The sequence below is a fragment of the Hypanus sabinus genome, chromosome 4, assembly GCF_030144855.1.
Source record: "Hypanus sabinus isolate sHypSab1 chromosome 4, sHypSab1.hap1, whole genome shotgun sequence".
Classification (NCBI taxonomy): domain Eukaryota; kingdom Metazoa; phylum Chordata; class Chondrichthyes; order Myliobatiformes; family Dasyatidae; genus Hypanus; species Hypanus sabinus.
In genome coordinates, this window is record NC_082709.1 from 6,006,183 (window position 1) to 6,015,707 (window position 9,525).

Here is a 9,525-nt window from a genome sequence, read left to right on the forward strand (position 1 = left end):
AGGAAGAGGGGTCCAGACCAGACACAGATACCGGAGCTGTTGCATACCGGTTGGTGACCACCCACCATCCTTTGAATAAAGGAACAAGAGGAGGATTGGAAGAAGGGACACTGAAAGCTCTGAGAGAGTAAATTTAGACTAAAAGGTAAGGGAGGAGAGCTGGTGTGTGGTAGATGGTTGTAAGAATTGTAAATATTAACTGTAAAGACTATTAGATCCTGTACTGTTGTTAAAAGGTTGTTTCAACAGTAACTGAAGGAGGAAAATGAGTAATAATAATGGTAAGTTTCAACGTAAGAGTCAAGGAAAAGGACCTGGGGTGAATCATCTCTTCAATCAGCTCACCAATCTTCTGACAAAGGCACTGAAGAATAAGAATCCACAAAAGAAGGTAGAAAGGTGTAAGTAGATGCAACAACTCACTGGCATGGTAAGTCCACACTTAGGACGGAGGACAACACCCTACATTCCATTTGGGTAGCCTCCAACCTAATTGCATGAACATTGATTTCTCAAATTTCCAGTAATGCCTTCCCACTAACCCCCACTTCACCATTTCCCATACCCTTTTCCCTCTCTCATGTCATCTCCTTTCCCGCCCATCACCTCCCTCTGATGCTCCTTCTCACTTTTTCTTTCTTCCATGGTCTTCTGTTTCCTTCACCAATCCACATCCTAGCTCTTTGCTTCATCCCTCCCCCTCCAAGTTTCACCTGTTGGGCAGAGACCCTAATTGGGATTTAGAGTATACAATGTGGTTTTTAAACAAATGGGAGGAGGTGGCTAAACGTCACCAGCCTCCAAAAGTTAAACCTAAAAAAAGAGAAAGAACAAATTATACAGAAGGCCAAGGTACCCCCATCAGGACTCTCAGTTCCAATTGCCTCAGGCACCAGACTGCATTCTCAAATTGCACCCTCTCCCCCTTATTTGGAACTTCCAGATGATATGGAAATAATTGAAATGGCTGTTGGGGTGTCCCGGCTTTGTGACTGCCAACAGCAGCGGCAACAACAGCAACAGTCAAGGAGGGGCTGACAAATAGCTGAGACTCCCTTTTCCAGGCTCCTCGCATAATAGTAAGAAATGTCTGATACTTAAACCCTGGACCCCGCCTGAGGTATGCAACATGATTAGTGAAGCAAACCAGTAGCTTGTCATAAATGATTGGTCTAGACTTGCCAAGTTTTTACTCCATGACCTGGAGATGTCCAGGCATACCTCAACGTAGCTATGGAACTTCCTGGTCAGGAGATACAATAGAATTTCCCAATGCACCTCAAGAGGACTGGGCCCCTCCACCGGGGAACAGTGACGGGAGTCCTACTGACGGAATGAATGATAGGCTGAACACAGCAAAAGATGCCACTCTCGCAAGAGCCGGGCAACAGTGACTTTGGAGAAGTAACTAAATGCCAGCAAAAGAAGGGGGAGACTATTACTGATTTTATGGCCCAGTTTAAAAATACTTGGGATTCTAGCACAGGGATTACTCCTGCCAGGAAACAATCCACTGGCAGTGCAAACATTGATAAATTGTTTACAACCACATTCCTTTACAATGACCAATCTGATGTGGCATACCAAAAAGCAGCAAAAGTATTAAGACTATAGGGATAGCTAGAGTTCCTGTGATAGAAACCCTGCCCGAGTTAGTTGAAATAAAGGCAGGGAAAAATGTTAAGATGCTTAAGAAAGACTCTCTTTCTCCTATGGACCATATCAAGTGATGCTGGTGACAAAGACTGCTGTGAAAGTCCAAGGGATGCCTGACTGGATACATAGAACCAAGTGCAAGTTATCTTCTGCTGAAGATAGGAAGACAGAAAACTGAATTATGAAGAAATTACTATAGTTGTGAGGACTATCGGGGTTTATTATGCTGGGGGCGACCTATAATACTTATTTGGGCTTAGTTTATGAATATGCAAGATAGACTTAATGCAGTTAGTTATTAGGTGTATATGGGGATTCCTATGCATAAAGCCAATTCCCTTCAATGTGAGGAGTAAAAATGCTTTGATACAATAACCAGCAATTTTAAAAGCTATTACTGGCCAAAAGGAAGGAATGGATACAGGAGGGAATAATAATCAACAGAAGAACAAGGCAACGTGGATGTCGATCAGATTGGTATTCATTAAGGGAAATTGCTTTGAGGGATGGTATACGCCTAACTTCAATTTAACAAATCATAATGCGCCTAGATTGCATGCAGCTACTCAGACAGCTGAAAAGTGCTGGTGCTGGAAAAACAGGACAGCTCAGTTAATGGGAAGGAGCGGATGCAGAGAAAAGACTGATTTATGGTGAGTAACCTTCATCCATTATGGGCTAATTTTGGGACAGATCATTCTATTGGTCATGGTCACATGACATGTCTATTCTTGGATAGCTCGGCCTCTGGCTCCTCCTGTAAAATTATCCCCACAAATTAAACTGGAATCTTCAGATCCTGAATATGATGAAGAAGCCTGTTTAAACATGAGGCCTTTACCCCTGGGTATGACATTCACTATCCTATTTCTGGTTGATAACAAAGTAAATTCTCACAGTAAAATATGGTAAAACAGGGCAGATTCTTTGGACAGTGCCTTGCAATTCTTTTGCTCTTAGCATATTTGTAGAATCCCTTGGGATTCTCCTTCACCTTGTCCACCAGGGAAACTTCATGTCTTCTTTTAGTACTCCTAATTTCTTTCTTAAGTGTTCTCCTGCACTTATAATACTCCACAATCACCTCATTTGTTCCTACCTGTGTATACCTGCTATGCACCTTCTTTTTAAACAAGGGCCTCAATATCTCTTGAAAACCAAGGTTCCCTATACTTATTATATTTACCTTTTATTCTGACAGGGACATACAAGCTTTTTACTCTCAAAATTTTACTTTTGAAGGGCTCCCCATTACCAAGTACACCTTTGCCAGACAACAGCCAATCCACACTTGCCAGGTCATTTCTGATACCATCAAAATTGGCTTTTCTACAACATAGAATCTCAACCTGTGGACCAGATATATCTTTTTTCATATTTACTTTGAAGCAGAGATTCAATGAAAAGCAAAGATGACAAAAAGATGGCGCCTCTGAAAAATTCATCACCTTTGTAGTTAAGAGGAATTCCTTAGATAATAAACCAATCAATGGTTGCGTAATTACATCGCATGGGTAATGTGCTAACCTTAGCCAATGAAAACTGAGAAAGGTAATAAATCATAATGTAATTGATGTACCAGTTTCTGCCAGTAAGTGGGGATGAACCACTACATGCAGTGATAAATACATGAGTTTGTTTAGAAAAAGTACAAATTATGATTAAACTATGACCTTAGTCTTACATTAATTCATCTATCTTATAAAAAATATTAGAAAACAGTGGATTCGAACAGTGTCAAGTTATGCCAGTGAAAACATGAGGTGTACTTATCCCTCAGGCTGGACATTTGACATACCACTCTGTCCAGTGGAGGTCTTGGTTCTGAATGTTATAATGTCCTTGTGTGATAGTCCAAGGCAACTAACGCAAATACAAAAGAAGATAAGAGCAGGTGTCATTCTACACGATCAAGACTGATCTACCCCAGACCTCCTTTTTTACCAGATCCGTTGTCCTCAATTCCCTGATTTTTTTCAAAAATTGATCTACTTCCACATTAAATAACCTCCTCACCTATCTGGAGTATATAATTTCAGAGAATCTCAACCATTTGGAATCATATATTTAATTTTAATGGCCAGCCCTTATATTGAAATTATGACCCTTCATTCAGGATTCTCCCAGTAATGAAAATATCCTGATATCTACATTAATTTTCACTTCTTCCAGTCTAGTATCCCACATTTAGTCAAAGTGGTCTTCTCGACATTGGAGAAAGCAAACACAAGTTAGCTGATTGTTTTGCAGAGCACTTACACTCAGACCAAAGAGTGACCATGATCTTCCATTTGCCTGCCACTTTAATCTACCATCCCATTCTACTCTCACTTCTTGGTCTGTGGCCTTCTGCACTTCATTAGCATGGCAGTGCCTCTACTTCCTTAGGAATTTGCAAAGATATGGCATGACACCTATATAGAAATGTAGTGGAGAGTATATACACCGTCGTTCCAATGTGCTTCGAGGCTGCCACCATTGTCCCCGTGCTGAAGAAGTCTTCAGTGTCTTGCCTCACATGAAGTGTTTCGAGAGGCTCATCATGAGGCACATCAAGACCCTACTGCCCCCCTCACTGCAATTCATGTACAGACCCAACCATTCAACAGACGACGTCATTGCCATCACCCTCCACCTGGCCCTAACCCACCTGAACAAAAAAGACACGTACGTTTGAATGCTGTTCATAGACTTCGGTTCAGCATTCAACACAATCATCCCTGAGAAACTGATTGGGAAGCTGAGCCTACTGGGCCTGAACACCTCCCTCTACAACTGGATCTTAGACTTCCTGTCTGGGAGACCTCAGTCAGTTCAGATCAAAAGCAGCATCTCCAACACCATCATACTGAGCATGCGGGCTCCCTAGGGCTGTGTGCTCAGTCCACTGCTGTTCACTCTGCTGACCCACGACTGTGCTGCAACAAACAGCTCGAACCACATCATCAAGTTCACCGATGACACGACTGTGGTGGGTCTCATCAGCAAGAATGATGAGTCAGCTTACAGAGAGGAGGTGCAGCAGCTAACGGACTGGTGCAGAACCAACAACCTGTCTCTGAATGTAAACAAAAGAGATGGTTGATGACTTCAGGAGAAAACGGAGTGACCACTCTCCGCTGAACATTGACGGCTCCTCCGCTGAGATAGTTAAGAGCACCGAATTTCACCTGGTCCCTCAACATCAGCTCCATAGCACAGAAAGCCCAGCAGCATCTTTACTTTCTGTGAAGGCTGAGGAAAGTCCATCTCCCACCCCCCATCCTCACCACATTCTACAGAGGTTGTATTGAGAGCATCCTGAGCAGCTGCCTGGTTCGGAAATTGCACCATCTTGGATTGCAAGACCCTGCAGCGGATAGTGAGGTCAGCTGAGAAGATCATCAGGGTCTCTCTACCCGCCATTATGGACATTTATACCACACACTGCATCTGCAAAGCAAACAACATTATGAAGGACCCCATGCACCACTCATACAAACTCTTCTCCCTCCTGCCATCTGGGAAAAGGCACCAAAGCATTCAGGCTCTCACTATCAGACTACGTAACAGTTTCTTCTCCCAAGCCATCAGACTCCTCAATACCCAGAATCTGGACTGACACCAACTTACTGCCCTCTACTGTGCCTATTGTCTTGTTTATTATTTATTGTAATGCCTGCACTGTTTTGTGCACTTTATGCAGTCCTGGGTAGGTCTGTAGTCCAGTGTAGTTTTTTGCATTGTTTACGTAGTTCAGTGTAGTTCTTGTATTGTTTCATGTAGCACCATGGTCCTGAAAAACATTATCTCGATTTTACTGTGTACTGTACCAGCAGTTATGGTTGAAATGACAATAAAAAGTGACTTGACTTGACTGGTTGCAACATAGACTAGCATGGAAACAATAGACAATAGACAGTAGGTGCAGGAGTAGGCCATTCGGCCCTTCTAGCCAGCACCACCATTCACTGTGATCTTGGCTGATCATACACAATCAGTACCCCGTTCCTGCTCTCTCCCCATATCCCTTGACCCCACTATCTATAAGAGCTCTATCTAAATTTCTCTTGAATGCATCCAGAGACTTGGCCTCCACTGCCTTCTGGGGCAGAGCATTCCACATATCCACCACTCCCTGGGTGAAAAAGTTTTTCCACATCTCTGTTCTAAATGGCCTACCCTTTATTCTTAAACTGTGTCCTCTAATTTTGGACTCACCCATCAGCAAGAACATGCTTCCTGCCTCCAGTGTGTCCAATCCCTTAATAATCTTATATGTTTCAATCAGATCCCCTCTCATCCTTCTAAATTCCAGTGAATACAAGCCCAATTGCTCCAATCTTTCAACATATGACAGTCCTGCCATTCCAGAAATTAACCTTGTGAACCAATGCTGCATTCCCTCAATAGCAAGAACGTCCTTCCTCAAATTTGGAGACCAAAACTGCACACAATACTCCAGGTGGGGTCTCACCAGGGCCCGGTATAACTGCAGAAGGACCTCTTTACTCCTATACTCAACTCCCATTGTTATAAAGCCCAGCATGCCATTAGCTTTCTTCACTGCCTGATGTACCTGCATGCTTGCTTTCATTGACTGATGTACACCTAGATCTCGTTGTACTTCCCCTTTTCCTAACTTGACTCCATTTAGATAGTAATCTGCCTTCCTGTTCTTGCCACCAAAGTGAATAATCTCACATTTATCCATATTAAACATCAAAGCCCTTGAATGGAAAATCCTACAAATAGTAGTGGATACAGCCCAGTCTATCATGGGCAAGCCCTCCCCACCAATGAGCACATCTACACAAAGTGATGCTGCAGGAAAGCAGTATCCATGATCAGGAACCCCGCCACCCAGGACATGCTCGCTTCTCATCACCGTCATCAGGAAGAAGGCCCAAGATTTTCGGAACTCACACCACCAGGTTCAGGAACAGTTACTATCCCTCAACCATCAGGCTCTTGAACCAAAGGGAATAAATTCACTCAACTTCACTTGCCCCATCATTGAAATTCCTCCACAATCTGTGGACTCACTTCAAACGACTCAAGTTTTTGTATGTATGTATGTATGTATTTATTTATTTGTGTGTTATTTTGGTATTTGCAGCTTGTTGTCTTTTGCACGCTGGTTGAATGCCCAAGTTGCTGAGGTCTTTTACTGATTCTATTATAGTTACTATTCTGTTACAGATTATTGACTATGCCTGTAAGAAAATGAATCTCAGAGCTGTATATTGTGACAAATGTACTTTGGTAATAAATTTACTTTGAACTTTGATTTACTTTATAATAATGAGTCCCATTGAAAACTCAAGGAACAACACCTCATTTCTTATCAGAGTTTGCTAGGATTAATAGGGATTAATACTTAATTCTTCAGTTCAAGACAACTTGCCCTTCCTTTCTAAATGTACCGGGACTGGTCATTTGTGTTTGCCATTCCCTGTCCCCTACCCTTTATTTTTAATCCTTTCTTATCGTATGCATGTACATTCTGGCCTGACCAGCATATACAACATCACCCAGGCTCATAATCTTAGGATGAAGAGACACACAAGGCTACAGATTCTGTAAACTGGAGTGCAAAAATACAATGAAGGTTGAACAGCTTCGGGACTGAAACAGACTCTCAACTCAAATGTTGACAATTCTCTCTTCTCCCAGATGCTCCTCAACCTGCTCAGCTCCTCCAGCTGTTTCTTTTTGGCAACAAATTACATAGAGAAAGGAGCTTAACTGTCCATCACTTCAATCTCTTACAAGTATTCGAGACACAAGAGAGTCCAGATGCTGGAAGCTGTGGAGGTAAAGTGATGGTTGACATTTCAGATCTAGACCCTGCATCTGTTTCTCTGTAACTTTGATTAACTTGCTTTCTCTCTCACTCAATTCTGATGAAGGGTTTCAACCTAAATTGCTAACTGTTTACCTTTCCACAAATGAAGCCTGACGAGCTGAGTTTTCACAACATCTTCCATTTTTATTTCAACATCTGTCATGCCCCCTTAGGATCTTAAATGTTTTAATTAGATCCCAGATAAATGTAAGTACTCTTCAAGGCAATATGTTTTCAATTGTTAAGCTAAACTTGCAAAACAGTTGATGATACCATGTATAATTGTCTAAGGGAGAACAAATGCAAACTGATGCCTTTACAACAATAAAGTATTTGCAATTATTTCTCTTTGGAGATTTTAATTTATAATCAACTGCTTTCTCAAAACAGTAGCTCAACACTTAGAGTAGCTCCGATTCAGCATGTACGTACCTCAACTAGCAATTCAGAGTAACAATGAACAAACCAAATTCCTCCCATTTTAATTCACTGCCAAATTTCCACACTGCTCTCAAATTCACATGGACCATTCCTAACACTTCTCTCCCTTTTCTAGATCTACCTCCAAATCTGGAGACAAACTATCCACTGATATTTACTATAAACCAACCAATTCTCAAAGCAATTTAAACTACATCTCTTTAAATCCTGTTTCTTGTAAGGATTCCATTCCTTCCCCCAGTTTCTCCATTATCAGAAAATATTGCTTTCTCTTCTGCTGTTGTTGATGGAGCCCACTCTCATGTTGTCTGTTTGTCATACTTCTGCTCTCACCCCTCTTTTGTCCTAACCCAAGAGAGAATTCCCCTTCAGCCTATGAGGCATGAGGCTCCACATCCAGCACATCATCCTTTAATCCTTTATCATTCCCACTAGCTACAACAAACCCTCACCACCAGCCATAGCATCAGAATCAGGTTTAACATCACTGGTATATGTCATGAAGTTTGTTATTATGCAGCAGCAGTACATTACATCATAATAAAAACTCTAAATTACAGTAAGAAATGTATATTATATACATATTATATATATAATTAGTGCAAATAGAGAAATAAAAAAGTAATGAGGTTGCGTTCATGGGTTCAATGTCCACTCAGAAAAGTGGTGACAGAGGGAAAGAAACTGTTCCTGAATCATTGAGTGTGTGCCTTCAGGCTCCTGTACATCCACCCTGATGGTAGCAATGAGAAGAGGGCATGTCCTGGGTGATGGGGTCCTTAATGATGGACGCTGCCCTTCCACTCCCCTATGACTCACATGTCCCTCATCCCTCCACACCCACCCTTCCCTTACCCTGGCACCTCCCTCTTCCCTAACATTAGATGTGAAATTTGTTTGTTTTGACTCCTCGCCCACCATTGATGGACCTAAATAGCTCTTACAGGTGAGGAAAATCTTCACACGCACTCTTGCAACCTCATTTACTGCATTCAGCAATTTTAATGAAACCCAGTTTGATCTCCTTTAACCAAGGCACAGTGCAAACCGATTAACCATTTGATCAATGGATATCCTGAGCTCCCAGTTGCATGCTATTATAATTCTCTTTCTCATTTCCACACTGGCCTTCTCTATAGGCAGAGTGCAAATTAGAGGAACAAAACCTCATGTTCTGCCTGGATTCTCCACAACTCAATGGCATGAGCATTTTAAGATAAATATCCCTCCCATTGGTTGTTCCTCCATTCAATCTCCTCTCCACCTCATTCCATTGGATCCTTCTTTGGCACTCCCAATTTGTGTTCTGTCCTTCAAAACTCTCCACCCAACCCCCACCCCCTTCAGAGTCACTGAGCAATGCAGCATGGATACAAGCTCTACAGCTCAACCAGTCTATACCATTTTGTCCATCCAGTTAATCCCAATATCCCTACTAAACCTGCATCTCCATGTACCTATCCGAGTGTTTCTCAGATGATACTACAGTACTGTACCTTACTCAGTCGCTTCCTCGGGCTAGTCATCCATATACTCACCAACTTCTGCATGAAAAGTTGCTCTTCAGATCCCTTTTAAGTCTATCCCCACTTGCCTTAAAT